The sequence below is a fragment of the Sardina pilchardus genome, chromosome 12, assembly GCF_963854185.1.
Source record: "Sardina pilchardus chromosome 12, fSarPil1.1, whole genome shotgun sequence".
Classification (NCBI taxonomy): Eukaryota; Metazoa; Chordata; class Actinopteri; order Clupeiformes; family Clupeidae; genus Sardina; species Sardina pilchardus.
In genome coordinates this window covers 2,099,439-2,118,227 of record NC_085005.1, presented here as the reverse complement: position 1 = coordinate 2,118,227, position 18,789 = coordinate 2,099,439, and the positions used below count along the sequence as shown (strand labels likewise).

General features: G+C 37.9%; 1 protein-coding gene across 1 annotated transcript in view; it reads left to right on the top strand.

The window, feature by feature from the left end:
- adgrg6 (adhesion G protein-coupled receptor G6) overlaps window positions 1-18,789 on the top strand; it is an 83,646-nt gene that overhangs the window by 1,611 nt on the left and 63,246 nt on the right. The window lies entirely within an intron of this gene.

The following is an 18,789-nucleotide window of genomic DNA, read 5'->3' as shown; positions in this document are numbered from 1 at the left end:
CCATCTCTGAAATTTCAGAGTTTATCAACCTCTTATAAGAGATTATTCACCTGTCAAAAGAGTCACCAATTGCAACTTATAACATTAAAAAATGCACTTTATTATCCCCATTCGCAATATGTACACTCATCAACACTGATGGAACCATTCAATACCATTGGTATTGTTATAAACATTAATAACCTCCACCATCATCAAACATGTTCTGAACGCCTCTAAAAAGTCCACCCCACCATGATCACAGAATTCATACCACCTCTTATTTTACTACATCCCTGAGTGTATATAACATGCTTCTCTCATTAGCAACATAAGGGGCTCTAGAGCAGTTCCCAACATAGGCTTCTTAATCAGTTAGGCGTCACTGGCTCTGATGCTATTGCCCCTAGATGGCTGGTAAAGTGTACATCATCATGCTGAACACATGGAAAGACCAAAGCTTCTTCTAGATGTAAAGAGTCTCTGCTCCATCTCTTACTGCAGGCAGCTTCAGTGCTCTGCCATGGAAACTTGATTACCCAAGAGAGTCCCACCACACATACACAACTCTTCATACGTTGTAATTTCTTTACACAACCTCAGGAAAGGATCCCAATTTCATGGTGTCAGTCCATCAAACAACTGCTGAGATCTGATCTCACTTCCTGTTTGGCAGTACAACAACTTTGGAAAATACGCAGTCCGGTAGCTTCGTGAGGCTTCGTCAGAGCATCATCAGCCAGTTTTTTACATTTTTCATTACATGTAAGATAGCCTAGCGAGCACATCAATTAGATTGCCATGTCTATTTGCCATGTCTCTGCTTTGTAATCTACCGCAGTGTTATCAGACACAAAAGTGTTTTATGTTAAAGACATTGTTAATTTGTTATTTGCTGGAAACATAATATTGGGGTGTAACACAGCGTTCCAACAATGCAATTTCTATAAACCGCCACAATCAGTCCATGTTGACTTATCAAAACCAAGTTTGGTTTTCATAAGTCAAAGCATTGCCATGGTTTACTCTGCATTCAAGCTTGACTGACTAATGTAAAATATTCCAAGTAAAAAATCCAGTGTTTGCAGCTTCACGAATATATGTTCGAATGTAGACATATTTCATACAATCACAATTGATAATGACATAGTTGTAGAAAAACTGTTTGAATTATCCTGTTCTGATACCCTAGAAATCCAGAGTTCTTGCGAGAGCACAATTTGAATTGTGTCCGCAAGATACTCTGGCCACGAGCAATGATGCACGTTACGTTTACCCCAACCAAAGATCATTAAGGGTGGAGCAAGATTCTTCATGAGAAGCCACTTCCTGGAACCCGAATCGCAAGAGGGAGGGGGGGGAAATCCCCCTTTATGCAGAGCTGTTCCATTGAAGTCTATGGGCATGACACACCCCTTTATGCGGAGGAAGTGATTCCCGTTTTGCGCCCATAGACATGAACTATGACGAAGTATCTTGCTCCGCCTTAAGGATCTTTGCCCCAACTATCTGTGGTAACCAAAAAGTGTGGGCGAGCTAAACTGATGACGACAGCGCTACAACTATTGTTTTTGGTCATAGTGTTATGCGTCGAAGTCCAGAATCAGTCAGAGTAAACATTGGTGGTAGTGTTATCCAATTGTGTGCAGTGAGATTTTCAAATGCATGCTTGGTGCCGCCCCTCGAGTTGGGCCATTTTCATTATTCCTGGCCAGGCCCCTAATCTTAAAGATTCCAGGGTCTGGTTTACTACCAGGCTACTGTTCTGATGGAGGGCAACACAACTGATGTTGTTATTATGTCGAGTCGGGTTAATTGGGGCAAACAATTTCTGCATGAGTTCCTGAGCAAAAAATCAAACCTTACCATGCTTTCAAATGATTTCGGGCCCTATCTTACACTCTGCCGCATCTTGTTCCTATCTTACAGGGAGACCAGACATCGTGTTTTAGCCTCCGTCCTTTCTGTTTTTATTGTTTACAAAAACAAACGTTTGATATCCATGATTGGTAACTAGCAACAGGTTGCCTACGAGTTCTAATTTCTGCATGTGTGTGCTGTCATCCTCTCTCCTGCTCAGATAAAAATGTGTGAGCCTGTAGTTCTGCATTAAGCTGATTTTGATAATGTGTTTACTTGTAAAAAAAATGTTAATAGCCTACTGTCATGCAGTTAATGGGATACAGTGCAGAGTTTGGAGGTTTTGGTAGGCTGACTTGTGAATACAGGGGAAATCTCTGTCGTTGTTGAGTAGCCTGATGGTACGCACAGTGACTACGGCCATACACCTGCAGGTGTGCTTGTTTACAAGAACTTGTCAATATTACAAATGTGCACTACACTTACAAATCTGACTCACGATTGGGATTCGTTTCCAACACTTGCATCACGACAGGCACTAAGTTTGAAATCATTGGTCCAGCCTCACCAATCACATTGAGAGATTACTACGTTAGGCCTACTTCCTACTTCGCCTAAACTTTACAAACTCATAACACTATTAAACATAATGTACTCAGATTTACCTTAAATTACCCCTGGAATCATACAGCGGAATATGCATCACCGTATTCGGTAATGCTGTTGATTTTGATACATAGTTCAGGTATGTTCAGTCAAGAGTTGGTGAGATATCCCACGACAAGAATGGGGTGTGGAGATGGACACAGAGCTGTATACATAAAGTAATATGTACGAATTTAGCACAATATTAGGCACCATATTATTATAGGCACATAATATTAGGCCTATATTCCCCCCTCCGCCCCCAATATCAATCTGCTGTCGTCATCATTTTGATCAGGCAAGTCATTTTGTTCAGAAAATATTAAATCTACATGAACTGAAGAGGTTACTGCAGTCATCCAATCTGGCTCTTTCACTTTCAATTTCACTGCACTTCATGTGTTGGGGTATTGATATCGTGGTTGCAGGGAAGGGGGTCATCTACAGTATTCTGGAGTTTTACCTGGATATAACAAATGCTATTATATGATTGGATGTCGAGTGGCTATTTATGTTTTTATTGGTGTGTGAGTGGTAAGCTTCTTCCGAACCCTGCGAGAAATCCTCTCGTATCTTGTGCCCATTGATTATGTGGGTACCCGTATCATTTACCACAACAGAAGTCGTTGGAGCATGAATTGTTGTCGAGGTTTATTCTATTTACTCAATAAATGATCAACAATGCACTCTGTGTTTCATGCATCATGCAAAATGAGACCACAGTTTAGTAAAATGAGCACACCTCTCGTTATGCAAAAATATCTTACTCTGACACATCCTGGGCTCCGTACAAATGCATATTGTAAGAATACGTTAACGAAGTCCAATTTCACGGCATGTACATATCAGTTGATTGAATAATTGATGTAGACATAGAGGGTGACACAATCTTCGAAGTAGATATTTAGCGGCTATATAGTACGCACCAGGCTTGTGCAAAATTCAGAATTTTAGAATTGGCTTCCATTCAATTCATGAATTGGTATTTAAATTGATTTGGTTCTGCCCCACAGGAAGTTGAATTGGAATTGGAATGACCGGAATTGGAGTTAGATTCATGGCATTTGCTACGTCGCCACCTTTTGGCGCTAGGGGTTAGGACGATATAACTAAAAAAATGAATAAGTTACCGTCTACTTGTTTTAGCACTTCACAACACAACAAGAGCTTTATGCAATAAGGTTTTGAATTTGTTTACAAAAAAACAAACACAAGAAGCATTACCACAAACTTCAGGAGGGGGAAAGGCCAAAATAACAAACCAAACAGAATCTAGTATTGGGAATTGAACAAACTTGCCTCAAAACAAAAGATAAAACTAGAAATGCAATTCCAAGGAATTACCAGTGCATGAAAATGCAAAAATAGATAGATAATGTAGATATGGTTACTAAGGTGTAGCTAGGGTAAACATGGTGGTTGCATAGTTTACAGAGAGTTGATAGTGTGAAGGTAGACAGTTTAAAGATTAAACATTCCAGTTCTAACTTAACTAATGATTTCTATTCATGTTAAAATGTTGATTAGCTAACTTAGCTAATGATTTCTAGCAGTTATGCTAAAAATGCTAATTATGCTAGCAATGCTAACTTTACTAACAATGCTAACCAGGTTGATTAGCTAACTTAACCGATGATTTCTAGCAGTAATGCTAAAAATGCTAACTATGCTAACAATGCTAAATTTGCTAACAATGCTAACCAGGTTGATTAGCTAACTTAGTTGATGATTTTTTGCAGTTATGTAAAAAATGCTAACTATGCTAACAATGCTAACTATGCTTACCATGCTAACTAGCTAACTTGCTAGTGAGGACTTTTATTTTGAAACATTTGTTGCTAGGGTATCCATGGTGGCCACTATCAGGAAACAAGAAGTTACTGCAGTATAATCATGTTGGTTGCTATGGAAACAGTCATAAACACTTAATTTTAATGGTTGCTATGTTGGTTGCTAGGTACATGGAGGTTTCATGTAGTTGACTGGAGGCATAGTGGATGATAACTGACAGTTGGAATGGTTGAACAGTTCAATAGTTGAGTAGTTTCAGTGGTTAAATGATTTAATAGTGTATTATTGCAGTGAGGACCTTTATTTTGAAACAGTTGTGGACAGAGGAAGTAGTGAAACAGGATCTGTAGTCTTAATGAGATTGTATGCTTAAAGCCTGAGACAGAAGGTGCCTCTCAAAGCGTTTATGCGTCCTCTCTCGCTCCTCACTGATCTACATGAAGAATGATGGAGCGGCAACAATGGGATAGTCTAGCGGCCCTTCTTCTATCTTTCTTTATGTAGATCATTGAGGATCGAGGAGCGAGGGAGGACATATAAACGCTGCTTGAGAGGGACCCACAGTAAATACTTTAAAAGTTGTATGTAGATAGTCTAATTAATGTTGATAGATAGAATGTTTAATGGATGTTGATAGGCAGATTGTTTAATAGATATTGATTGACAGTTTAATGGGTGGATGAGTGAATGGTCTGAAGAAGATGAATGGATAGAAGGTTGGATGGAATGTGCCTTATATTCTTGTTAAGAGAGACACTGATACAGCTCTCTGAGAGTAGTTGACACAGGTGTAATCAATTTAACTGGCTAGTCTTAAGAGAGCCAGAATATCTTAAAGCCTGAGACAGAGTAAATAATTTAAAAGTTGAATGTAGATAGTCTAATTAATGTTGATAGACAGAGAGTTTAATGGATGTTGATAGACAGATTGTTTAATAGATGTTGATAGACAGTTTAATGGGTGGATGAGTGAATGGTCTGAAGAAGATGAATGGATAGAATGTTGGATGGAATGTGCCTTATATTCTTGTAGAATGGAGAGACACAGCTCTCTACTGAGAGTAGTGGATACAGATACAGGTGTAATCAATTTAACTGGCTAGTCTTAAGAGAGCCAGCCTGAGACAGAGTAGATTGTTTAAAAGTTCAATGTAGAGCGTCTAATTGATGTTGTTGATAGGCAGACTGTTTAGAATGGGTGGATGAGTGAATGGTTTGAAGAAGATGAATGGATATAAAGTTGGATGGAATTAGGAGGACTTATTTTGATACTGTTGTGCGCAGAGGATACAGGGGAACAGAATATGTAGTCTTCAGAGAGGAGCCTGAGAGAAACTGACAGTTGGTGCCCAGGTGGCTGACCAGCTGGGGTAACATTCTAATTGCTGCCGTGATGTCATAATGAGCAATGTTAAGTCTATGGGGGAAATGGTGATAGTTTTTAACTAATAGTTTAAAAAGTATAAAAGTTACAAAGTGGAAAAATACAAAGCACATATGGCATAAGCAAGACCTACGCAACAAAGTTTGAATGAAGTTTCTACTGTAAACGGTTGAAGCTGAATTGCGAGCGTTAGAAGAAGAAGTTTAATAACTAGAAATGCAATTCCAAGGAATTACCAGTGCATGAAAATGCAGAAATAGATAGATAATGTAGATATGGTTACTAAGGTGTAGCTAGGGTAAACATGGTGGTTGCATAGTTTACAGAGAGTTGATAGTGTGAAGGTAGACTGTTTAAAGATGAAACGTTCCAGTTCTAACTTAACTAATGATTTCTATTCATGTTAAAATGTTGATTAGCTAATTAAGCTAATGATTTCTAGCAGTAACGCTAAAAATGTTAATTATACTAGCAATGCTAACTTTACTAACAATGTTAACCAGGTTGATTAGCTAACTTAACCAATGATTTCTAACAGCAATGCTAAAAATGCTAACTATGCTAACAATGCTAAATTTGCTAACAATGCTAACCAGGTTGATTAGCTAACTTATTTGATGATTTTTTGCAGTTATGCTAAAAATGCTAACTATGCTAACAATGCTAACTATGCTAACTATGCTAACTAGCTAACTTGCTAGTGAGGACTTTCATTTTGAAACATTTGTTGCTAGGGTATCCATGGTGGCCACTATCAGGAAACAAGAAGTTACTGCAGTATAATCATGTTGGTTGCTATGGAAACGGTCATAGACGCTTAATTTTAATGGTTGCTATGTTGGTTGCTAGGTACATGGAGGTTTCATGTAGTTGACTGGAGGTATAGTGGATGATAACTGACAGTTGGAATGGTTGAACAGTTCAATAGTTGAGTAGTTTCAATGGTTAAATGATTTAATAGTGTATTATTGCAGTGAGGACTTTTATTTTGAAACAGTTGTGGACAGAGGAAACAGTTAACAGGATATGTAGTCTTCTGAGAGACTGTGTGCTTAAAGCCAGAGAAACTGACAGTTGGTGCCCAGGTGGCCGGCCACCTGGCCTAAGATTCTAATTGCTGCCGTGATGTCATAATGAGCAATGTTAAGTCTATGGGGGAAATTGTAATAGTTTTTAACTAATAGTTTAAAAAGTATAAAAGTTACAAAGTTGAAAAATACAAAGCAGGCATGGCATAAGCAAGACCTACGCAACAACGTTTGAATGAAGTTTCTACGTTAAACGGTTGAAGCTGAATTGGCTGCGTTAGAAGAAGAAGTTTAACTAGAAATGCAATTCCAAGGAATTACCAGTGCATGAAAATGCAAAAATAGATAGATAATGTGGATATGGTTACTAAGGTGTAGCTAGGGTAAACATGGTGGTTGCATAGTTTACAGAGAGTTGATAGTGTGAAGGTAGACGTTTTAAAGATGAAACGTTCCAGTTCTAACTTAACTAATGATTTCTATTCATGTTAAAATGTTGATTAGCTTACTAAGCTAATGATTTCTAGCAGTTACGCTAAAAATGCTTATTATGCTAGCAATGCTAACTTTACTAACAATGCTAACCAGGTTGATTAGCTAACTTAACCGATGATTTCTAGCAGTAATGCTAAAAATGCTAACTATGCTAACAATGCTAGATTTGCTAACAATGCTAACCAGGTTGATTAGCTAACTTAGTTGATGATTTTTTGCAGTTATGCTAAAAATGCTAGCTATGCTAACAAAGCTAACCATGCTAACTAGATAACTTGCTAGTGAGGACTTTTATTTTGAAACATTTGTTGCTAGGGTATCCATGGTGGCCACTATCAGGAAACAAGAAGTTACTGCAGTATAATCATGTTGGTTGCTATGGAAACGGTCATAAACGCTTAATTTTAATGGTTGCTATGTTGGTTGCTAGGTACATGGAGGTTTCATGTAGTTGACTGGAGGCATAGTTGATGATAACTGACAGTTGGAATGGTTGAACAGTTAAATAGTTGAGTAGTTTCAATGGTCAAATGATTTAATAGTGTATTATTGCAGTGAGGACTTTTATTTTGAAACAGTTGTGGACAGAGGAAACAGTTAACAGGATCTGTAGTCTTAATGAGATTGTATGCTTAAAGCCTGAGACAGAAGGTGCCTCTCATATAGCGTTTACGCGTCCTCTCTCGCTCCTCACTGATCTACATAAAGAATGATGGAGCGGCAACAATGGGATAGTCTAGCCCTTCTTCTATCTTTCTTTATGTAGATCATTGAGGATCAAGGAGCGAGGGAGGACATATAAACGCTGCTTGATAGCAATAAATACTTTAAAAGTTGTATGTAGATAGTCTAATTAATGTTGATAGACAGAATGTTTAATGGATGTTGATAGGCAGATTGTTTAATAGATATTGATTGACAGTTTAATGGTGGATGAGTGAATGGTCTGAAGAAGATGAATGGATAGAAGGTTGGATGGAATGTGCCTTATATTCTTGTTAAGAGAGACACTGATACAGCTCTCTAGCTGAGAGTAGTTGACACAGGTGTAATCAATTTAACTGGCTAGTCTTAAGAGAGCCAGAGTGTACTCTTACAGCCTGAGACAGAGTAAATAATTGAAAAGTTGAAGGTAGATAGTCTAATTAATGTTGATAGACAGAGAGTTTAATGGATGTTGATAGACAGATTGTTTAATAGATGTTGATAGACAGTTTAATGGGTGGATGAGTGAATGGTCTGAAGAAGATGAATGGATAGAATGTTGGATGGAATGTGCCTTATATTCTTGTAGAATGGAGAGACACAGCTCTCCACTGAGAGTAGTGGATACAGATACAGGTGTAATCAATTTAACTGGCTAGTCTTAAGAGAGCCAGCCTGAGACAGAGTAGATTGTTTAAAAGTTGAATGTAGAACGTCTAATTGATGTTGATAGGCAGACTGTTTAGAATGGGTGGATGAGTGAATGGTTTGAAGAAGATGAATGGATATAAAGTTGGATGGAATTAGGAGGACTTATTTTGATACTGTTGTGCACAGAGGATACAGGGGAACAGAATATGTAGTCTTCAGAGAGATTGCCTGAGAGAAACTGACAGTTGGTGCCCAGGTGGCTGACCAGCTGGAGTAACATTCTAATTGCTGCCGTGATGTCATAATGAGCAATGTTAAGTCTATGGGGGAAATGGTAATAGTTTTTAACTAATAGTTTAAAAAGTATAAAAGTTACAAAGTTGAAAAATAGAAAGCACATATGGCATAAGCAAGACCTACGCAACAAAGTTTGAATGAAGTTTCTACGTTAAACGGTTGAAGCTGAATTGCGAGCGTTAGAAGAAGAAGTTTAATAATAACTAGAGAATGTAATTCCAAGGAAATTACAAGTGCATGAAAATGCAAAAATGTACAGATAAATCATGTAGATATGGTTACTAAGGTGTTGCTAGGGTAGACATGGTGGTTTCATAGTTTTTGAAAGTTGATAGTGCTAAGATAAACAGTTTAAAATTGAATTTGCTAACCTGATTGCCAGATAAGCTAACTATGCTAACAATGCTAACTATGCTAACGAGGTTGATTAGCTAACTTAGTTGATGATTTCGAGCAGTTAATGCTAAAAATGCTAACTATGCTAACAATGTTAACTATATTAACAATGCTAACCAGGTTGATTAGCTAACTTAACAGATGATTTCTAGCAGTTATGCTAAAAATGCTAACTATGCTAACAATGCTAACTATGTTTACAATGCTAACCAGGTTGATTAGCTAACTTAGTTAATCATTTCTAGCAGTTATGCTAAAAATGCTAATTATGCTAACAATGCTAACTATGCTAACCATGCTAACTAGCTAACTTGCTAGTGAGGACTTTTATTTTGAAACATTTGTTGCTAGGGTAACCATGATGGCCACTATCAGAAATAAAGAAGTTACTGTAGTAAAATCATGTTGGTTGCTATGGAAACGGTCATAAACGCTTAATTTGAATGGTTGCTATGTTGGTTGCTAGGTATGTGGAGGTTTCATGTAGTTGACTGGAGGCATAGGTGATGATAACTGACAGTTGGAATGGTTGAACAGTTCAATAGTTGAGTAGTTTCAATGGTTAAATGATTTAATAGTGTATTATTGCAGTGAGGACTTTTATTTTGAAACAGTTGTGGACAGAGGAAACAGTTAACAGGATATGTAGTCTTCTGAGAGACTGTATGCTTAAAGCCAGAGAAACTGACAGTTGGTGCCCAGGTGGCCGGCCACCTGGCCTAAGATTCTAATTGCTGCCGTGATGTCATAATGAGCAATGTTAAGTCTATGGGGGAAATTGTAATAGTTTTTAACTAATAGTTTAAAAAGTATAAAAGTTACAAAGTTGAAAAATACAAAGCAGGCATGGCATAAGCAAGACCTACGCAACAACGTTTGAATGAAGTTTCTACGTTAAACGGTTGAAGCTGAATTGCGTGCGTTAGAAGAAGAATAATAATAAGAAGAAGAAGAAGAAGACCGAGGAAGAACAGTACAGTGCATTTTCATGCACTGTAATAACTAGAAATGCAATTCCAAGGAATTACCAGTGCATGAAAATGCAAAAATATATAGATAATGTAGATATGGTTACTAAGGTGTAGCTAGCGTAAACATGGTGGTTGCATAGTTTACAGAGAGTTGATAGTGTGAAGGTAGACGTTTTAAAGATGAAACATTCCAGTTCTAACTTAACTAATGATTTCTATTCATGTTAAAATGTTGATTAGCTAACTTAGCTAATGATTTCTAGCAGTAATGCTAAAAATGCTAACTATGCTAACCATGCTAACTAGCTAACTTGCTAGTGAGGACTTTTATTTTGAAACATTTGTTGCTAGGGTATCCATGGTGGCCACTATCAGGAAACAAGAAGTTACTGCAGTATAATCATGTTGGTTGCTATGGAAATGGTCATAAACACTTAATTTTAATGGTTGCTATGTTGGTTGCTAGGTACATGGAGGTTTCATGTAGTTGACTGGAGGCATAGTGGATGATAACTGACAGTTGGAATGGTTGAACAGTTCAATAGTTGAGTAGTTTCAGTGGTTAAATGATTTAATAGTGTATTATTGCAGTGAGGACCTTTATTTTGAAACAGTTGTGGACAGAGGAAGTAGTGAAACAGGATCTGTAGTCTTAATGAGATTGTATGCTTAAAGCCTGAGACAGAAGGTGCCTCTCATATATAGCGTTTACGCGTACTCTCTCGCTCCTCACTGATCTACATAAAGAATGATGGAGCGGCAACAATGGAATAGTCTAGCCCTTCTTCTATCTTTCTTTATGTAGATCATTGAGGATCGAGGAGCGAGGGAGGACATATAAACGCTGCTTGAGAGGGACCCACAGTAAATACTTTAAAAGTTGTATATAGTCTAATTAATGTTGATAGACAGAATGTTTAATGGATGTTGATAGGCAGATTGTTTAATAGATATTGATTGACAGTTTAATGGTGGATGAGTGAATGGTCTGAAGAAGATGAATGGATAGAAGGTTGGATGGAATGTGCCTTATATTCTTGTTAAGAGAGACACTGATACAGCTCTCTGAGAGTAGTTGACACAGGTGTAATCAATTTAACTGGCTAGTCTTAAGAGAGCCAGAGTGTACTCTTCAAGCCTGAGACAGAGTAAATAATTTAAAAGTTGAATGTAGATAGTCTAATTAATGTTGATAGACAGACAGTTTAATGGATGTTGATAGACAGATTGTTTAATAGATGTTGATAGACAGTTTAATGGGTGGATGAGTGAATGGTCTGAAGAAGATGAATGGATAGAATGTTGGATGGAATGTGCCTTATATTCTTGTAGAATGGAGAGACAGCTCTCTACTGAGAGTAGTGGATACAGATACAGGTGTAATCAATTTAACTGGCTAGTCTTAAGAGAGCCAGCCTGAGACAGAGTAGATTGTTTAAAAGTTGAATGTAGAGCATCTAATTGATGTTGATAGGCAGACTGTTTAGAATGGGTGGATGAGTGAATGGTTTGAAGAAGATGAATGGATATAAAGTTGAATGGAATTAGGAGGACTTATTTTGATACTGTTGTGCGCAGAGGATACAGGGGAACAGAATATGTAGTCTTCAGAGAGATTGTAAAGCCTGAGAGAAACTGACAGTTGGTGCCCAGGTGGCTGACCAGCTGGGGTAACATTCTAATTGCTGCCGTGATGTCATAATGAGCCATGTTAAGTCTATGGGGGAAATTGTAATAGTTTTTAACTAATAGTTTAAAAAGTATAAAAGTTACAAAGTTGAAAAATACAAAGCCCACATCGCGTAAGTAAGACCTACGCGTCAAAATTTGAATGGAGTTTCTACGTTAAGCGGTTGAAGCTGAATTGCGTGCGTTAGAAGAAGAACTAGAAATGCAATTCCAAGGAATTACCAGTGCATGAAAATGCAAAAATAGATAGATAATGTAGATATGGTTACTAAGGTGTAGCTAGGGTAAACATGGTGGTTGCATAGTTTACAGAGAGTTGATAGTGTGAAGGTAGACAGTTTAAAGATGAAACATTCCAGCTCTAACTTAACTAATGATTTCTATCCATGTTAAAATGTTGATTAGCTAACTTAGGTAATGATTTCTAGCAGTTACGCTAAAAATACTAATTATGTTAGCAATGCTAACTTTACTAACAATGCTAACCAGGTTGATTAGCTAACTTAACCGATGATTTCTAGCAGTAATGCTAAAAATGCTAACTATGCTAACAATGCTAAATTTGCTAATAATGCTAACCAGGTTGATTAGCTAACTTAGTTGATGTTTTTTTGCAGTTATGCTAAAAATGCTAACTATGCTAACAATGCTAACTAGCTAACTTGCTAGTGAGGACTTTTATTTTGAAACATTTGTTGCTAGGGTATCCATGGTGGCCACTATCAATAAAGAAGAAGTTACTGCAGTATAATCATGTTGGTTGCTATGGAAACGGTCATAAACACTTAATTTTAATGGTTGCTATGTTGGTTGCTAGGTACATGGAGGTTTCATGTAGTTGACTGGAGGCATAGTGGATGATAACTGACAGTTGGAATGGTTGAACAGTTCAATAGTTGAGTAGTTTCAATGGTTAAATGATTTAATAGTGTATTATTGCAGTGAGGACTTTTATTTTGAAACAGTTGTGGACAGAGGAAACAGTTAACAGGATATGTAGTCTTCTGAGAGACTGTATGCTTAAAGCCAGAGAAACTGACAGTTGGTGCCCAGGTGGCCGGCCACCTGGCGTAAGATTCTAATTGCTGCCGTGATGTCATAATGAGCAATGTTAAGTCTATGGGGGGAATTGTAATAGTTTTTAACTAATAGTTTAAAAAGTATAAAAGTTACAAAGTTGAAAAATACTTTGCCCACATCGCGTAAGTAAGACCTACGCGACAAAATTCGAATGGAGTTTCTACGTTAAGCGGTTGAAGCTGAATTGCGTGCGTTAGAAGAAGAATAATAAGAAGATGAAGTTTAAGAATAGGAAGAACAGTACAGTGCATTTTCATGCACTGTAATAATAAGAAGAAGAAGACCGAGGAAGAACAGTACAGTGCATTTTCATGCACTGTAATAATAAGAAGAATAGGAAGAACAGTACAGTGCATTTTCATGCACTGTAATTAACAATATAAACTAATCTCACTCCCTAACTATAGCCAGAAACAGCACAGAAAAATAACACTGTTCAAAGAACATGGCACCCAGCCTCCCTACAAAGCTTCTCAGGTATATAGGTTACTTTGAAAATGTAATTGGTTACTGTTATAAATTACCTATTATAAATGTGGTTTGGATCACTATATCAAAGCAATGTAAAGCTTCATTGTTAAACACTCAAATTAAATTGTGTTTATAAATTTCTTCGAATTCAATTGAATTTCAAGTTTACTTACTCAAATTCAAATGTCAATTGTAATTTAGGAGTCATTTTATATTTAATTCTGAAGAGAAAGGGCGAGGGGGTAGTGTTTTTAGTTGGTTGCAATCTCCAATCTCACCACATGATGGCAGAAATGATCAGACACGACCGCTGTAAGCTGTAAGAGTAGGGGCCATCTTATTAGGGGCAGATCACTCCATAGTTTGAGAGCTGTAACTGCAAAAGCAGGCTTGATCCGGATGCCATTTTTTAAGGGAATGGGTGGTGCAGTCAGAAGGACCTAATCAGATTGCTTGGGCATACCTATGCAACAAGTCTGAGATGGGTCAGGGCTTGTACTGTACATACCACATACTGTACAACAACAAAAAGTGATGGGGTTCAAATGCAAAAATAGTTAAGTGCATGGGTTTATAGAAATATTAAGCAAAGGTAAATACAACACTGGTAAAAAGTATATATAAAAGTGTGTGTATATATACTGTATACTGTACAGTTATCTCCATAAGTTTTGGAACACATGCTAAAGTTGACTATAAAGAGAAATATAAAATAATCTTTTTAAAAATCTTTTTTTAAATACAAAATGAGGAAATATCCAACCTTTTAAGGACATCAGTTTTCTTTGTGAATGAACAATGTATTGTAAATAAGTAAATATTTTCCTTAAAATACAGAGGTCATAAGTATTGGAACCCCTATTTTAACCCTATGTGTTACAAGTCCCATAGAGGCAAGCAGATATTTATTATTATTATTATTATTATTATTATTTAAATGCCATGGATCCAGGACACTGTGCACCCTGAAAGTCCCCATAGCCTTTGGAATTAAGATAGCCCCACATCATCACATACCCTTCACCATACCCAGAAATTGGCATGGTTTTATTTCAGTTAGCCTATTAGCTGGTTTGATTTGCATTCAATGAGAATGCAAGTTGCCGTACCAAGCCAATGATGAACTTGCTCCACTTTTTATGGCATCCCAGCATGTTGCAAAGACTACCCCATTTTTGCGCAACTGTTATTGTCTCATCCATTTAGGTTGAAAAATCAGATATTGGGAGAGCATGCAATGACTTTTAAATTAAAACAATTGATTCAGTACTTCCAGTAATCCAAAGCTACCACATGTCATCGTGGAAGAGTAAACGCTGATCAAAGTTGCTTGAAGCTTGAATTTCCCCTAGGGGATCAATAAAGTATATATCTATCTATCTATCTATCTATCTATCTAAGTGGGCGGAATACAGAGGTGCCAATATTTGTATACATTTGTTATTGTTTACAATATTCCCTTCAAGATTTGTTTTGTCTTCCTGTGTTCGGGTCCTGTGAGATTAACATAAATTGTCAATACTCAACTCAACCAGTGAGATACTACTGTAAAACGTGAAATGGAATTACAGTTTTTTTTCAATTGCTAACAAGCGTTTGTCCATTCATTTGACACATTTTCAAATCTCTAAACACAGTTAGCACAGCATCGGTCTTTTGTGGCCATACCATTCACACATTTCATGTTGTTTTCACACACTATGCATCTAGTGAATACATTTCCACAATGCTTACATTTTCTTAACAGACAAGCTATACCTCAAAATGATGGCTCGTTTTTCTATTATTTACGAATGTTAACACACAACATCCCACAATAGCAAACACAATATCCCAAACCTTAGATACAGTATAAAAACCTCTGCTTCTGCAATGATATCAGTTCAAAAGCAATATATCTCAGCTGATAATAAACAAACAATTGAATAAATTACACACATGATGTTGGGTAAATTGGACCAACCACAGCCAATTCCAGTCTGGCTTAGAGTCAGTGGCAGGGGTTACTTTTTTCATATGACATTGACACAGTAAAAGGAGGACTTTGAGGAGTGATGTTTTTGGAAACAAAAGCAGAAAAAAAAAACCACCGTAATTTCTGGACGAGGAAGAGTAAGAGCAAGGGGCCCAGGAAGAAGGGCAGGCCCAGTGAGAGGAGCAGTGAGAGGAGCAGGGCCAGGGAGAACAGTAGGCCCAAGAAGAGGGCAAGGTAGAAGTGTAAGAATGTGTAGTGGTGGCATTCCAAGGGCTGCAAGAACAGTAGTCAGTGATAAGATTTGTGCCACTATCATGTGCCCATGTAATCAACCTAGGCCTTTCACTACATGTAAGAAAGGCTGGTGAGAATACATGTAAATATCAGATGCAATATTGATGACACAGTAATTTTGTGTTTTTTTTGTTCCCCCCTTTTTATTTGGGCTTTTTGCTGTTGTTTTTTGTTCAGAATGCTCTGGTGTGTTTCATGGATATTTTGTTCACTGTAAGCAATACGGTAGAACTTTTTCTTTTTCTGTGTATAAACAGTAAAAGACATTTTTTATTTGCTTTTTATTGGAATGCTTTTGAATGTGAACATTACATGTGGATATACAGTTCTCAACCAAGAAATTTAGTGTAAAAACGGTGGATTGCATGTTTTGCATGCAAATACCTGTAAAACTGAAACATAAAAGTCTATGCAGTTTTTGTAATGTCAACAGTAGCCAGTATTTTGAAACCTAGTGTACTCTGATTGACTGCATGTATCTTGTGGAGTGAAAACAAGTTTTATTCCTTGACAGAATGATTTCATTTTGAGTCAGATTTCCAGTGTTTTGGTAAAGTTAGTGTGTGCAGAGAAATGACGAGTTAGTGTATATGTAACAAAATGTGGTGTAGCAACATGGCATGTGTTTTTGAGAGGAAAATGATCCATTTGGCCAATTGTGTTTTGTAGGTGTGAGTCTGTGTTTAGAGTTTTGAAAATGTGTCAAATGAATGGACAAACGCTTGTTAGCGATTGAAATAAACTGTAAGAATGGAAATGAATGCCATGTTTTCTAATGAGGCACTCCATATTTTACCATAGTCTGGGTGGATGGTTCATTATGGACCTGTACAAATTGTTGGCGGTCAGTAAGGTATGATCTAAACCAAGCAAGTGCAGAGTCTTTGATACTTATGGAATGTTAAAGCCTGTGAAGTAGTATGTCATGATCTATGGTGTCAAAAGCAGCACTGAGGTCAAGGAGGACTAGTATTGATGCATATCCGTTATAAGCAGCAATGAGGAGGTCATTAAACACTATAACTAAGGCTGATTCGGTACGGTGGTGCGCTCTAAAGCCAGATTGGTACAGTATAATAATTGGGTGTGTTGGTTGGTTGTCACTGAGATGCAGAGCTAGGCCGTGTCCAATTGTCAAGGGCGCACGCTGGATAGTACCGTTCTTTCCTGTAGTGTCTCAGTTAGCTTGCTCCTCAGTATGCGTCCCTACATTTGGACAGCAGAAACTAGTTGGCGTCACCTGACTCGGGGAGGGGGGTGTGTTGCTTGACAATTTGCATGACGTGTGGAGCTTGACCTGCGTTGCGCAATGGATTATGGGATATCTGAGGCCAAAAAAGATGCATCGATGCACGCTTGGAAATCACGCCAAACGAATCTAGTGAGAGCGCTTGACTTTCGGACAGTCTAGTCTGACGTAACTTCCAGAAAATGCACGCTGCCCAGCGTGTGTACTTATGATTCAGACACAGCCCTAGAGTTCAGTAGGGTGACAGCCACAGGGGAGAAGCTTCCTTTGAACCTGCTGGTTCGGAGCGGAGAGACCTGTAACGCCTCCCGCAGGGGAGTGGGGTGAACAGTCTGTGGTTGGTGTGAGATCAGTCTGATGATACTGTGTGCCTTACGCAAGTACCGTTTGCCCTGGATGGCTTTGATGTGGATGAGTGAGGAACTGGTGATGCGTCGGGCAGTTTTCACTACCCTCTGCAGTGCTTTCCAGTCAGAGGCAGAGCAGTTGCCATACCATACTGTGACACAGGTGGTGAGGATTGTTGATGGTGCAGCGGTGATGGTGAGCTCAATGCAAATCAAACAGGCTAATAGGCTAACTGGAAAAAGCACCATGCCAATCTCTAGCTATGGTGAAGGGTATGTGATGATGTGGGGCTATTTTAATTCCAAAGGCCAAGGCCAGGATGCATAATATCCTGGATCCATGAAATAGCTGGCCTTGAAAAATAAAAACATATAAAAAATCCTCCTTCTCCTATGGGAATTTAACATAGGGGTCAAATAATTATGCCCCCTGTATTTAAGGAATAGCATTTATTTATTTACAATACATTCTTCAATCACAAAGAAAATTGGTGTCCTTAGTGGTTTGATTTTTACTATTTTTTTTAAATTAAGGCATTAAGATCAATTGTGAAATGATTTTATATTCCTATTTTTAGTCAACTTTAGCATGTTATCAAATACATGTGCTCTGCACTGTATGTCTGTCAGTTGTCTCCGCCCTTTACCAACAATTTTACTGCCCATCTTAACAATTCAGGATAGTTTGTTTCTGTTCTTAACCCCCAGGTTTCCAAACCAAGTATATCAAATGTCAGCACACTCTCAACCAGCCTCCTACATGCCGTCTCTAAGATGTCCTTGCTGACCCCATATGAGTTCAGCTTCCTAAGTAAATATAGGCGCTGCATTGCCTTTTTAAAGATGCACACAGAGTTTTTAATAAAAACCAATGTTGCGTCACCAGTGCCCCGCCCCCTCTTATATGCAAATTGAACTGGGGCAAGATGTTCATTAAGTGAGGATGAAAGATGGTTAACTATGACCCTCTCCATACACTTGCACAAAATACTGGTCAGAGCAATGGTCTAAAATCATTAAGCTCTGTGGCTTGAGGTTTCTTAGGGACGGGAACTGTCTTTGATATTTTCCATGTCTTTGGAACACAATGGTTGTTCAATAAAAGCTGAAACAGGGGAGAGCTCAAATCTGCATGTCTTAATCACCGGTCCTGAGTCCGACCGGGGGCTTGGGTGCTTTGTCCAATTTATTTCTGGTTAAACTGGTTGCTACCCCTGTCTTGGTCAGTGTTATTGGAGAGTGTGCAGTTGTGTAAAATCCATACCGTCAGTGTATAAGTGTGTACATCCTTGCATTATGTTGCTTAATGATTTTAGACCAGTTGCTCTATTGTACTGTAACAACTCACCTGATAAAAAAAGTATCAAAACCCTCTAAATTCTATTCAAGTGCTGCACATACAGTATCACATCCACAAAACAAAAGGCAAACCAAGAAAAGAAAAGGAGAGAAGGAGAAAAGCCTCATGAAATCTTTGGTGAA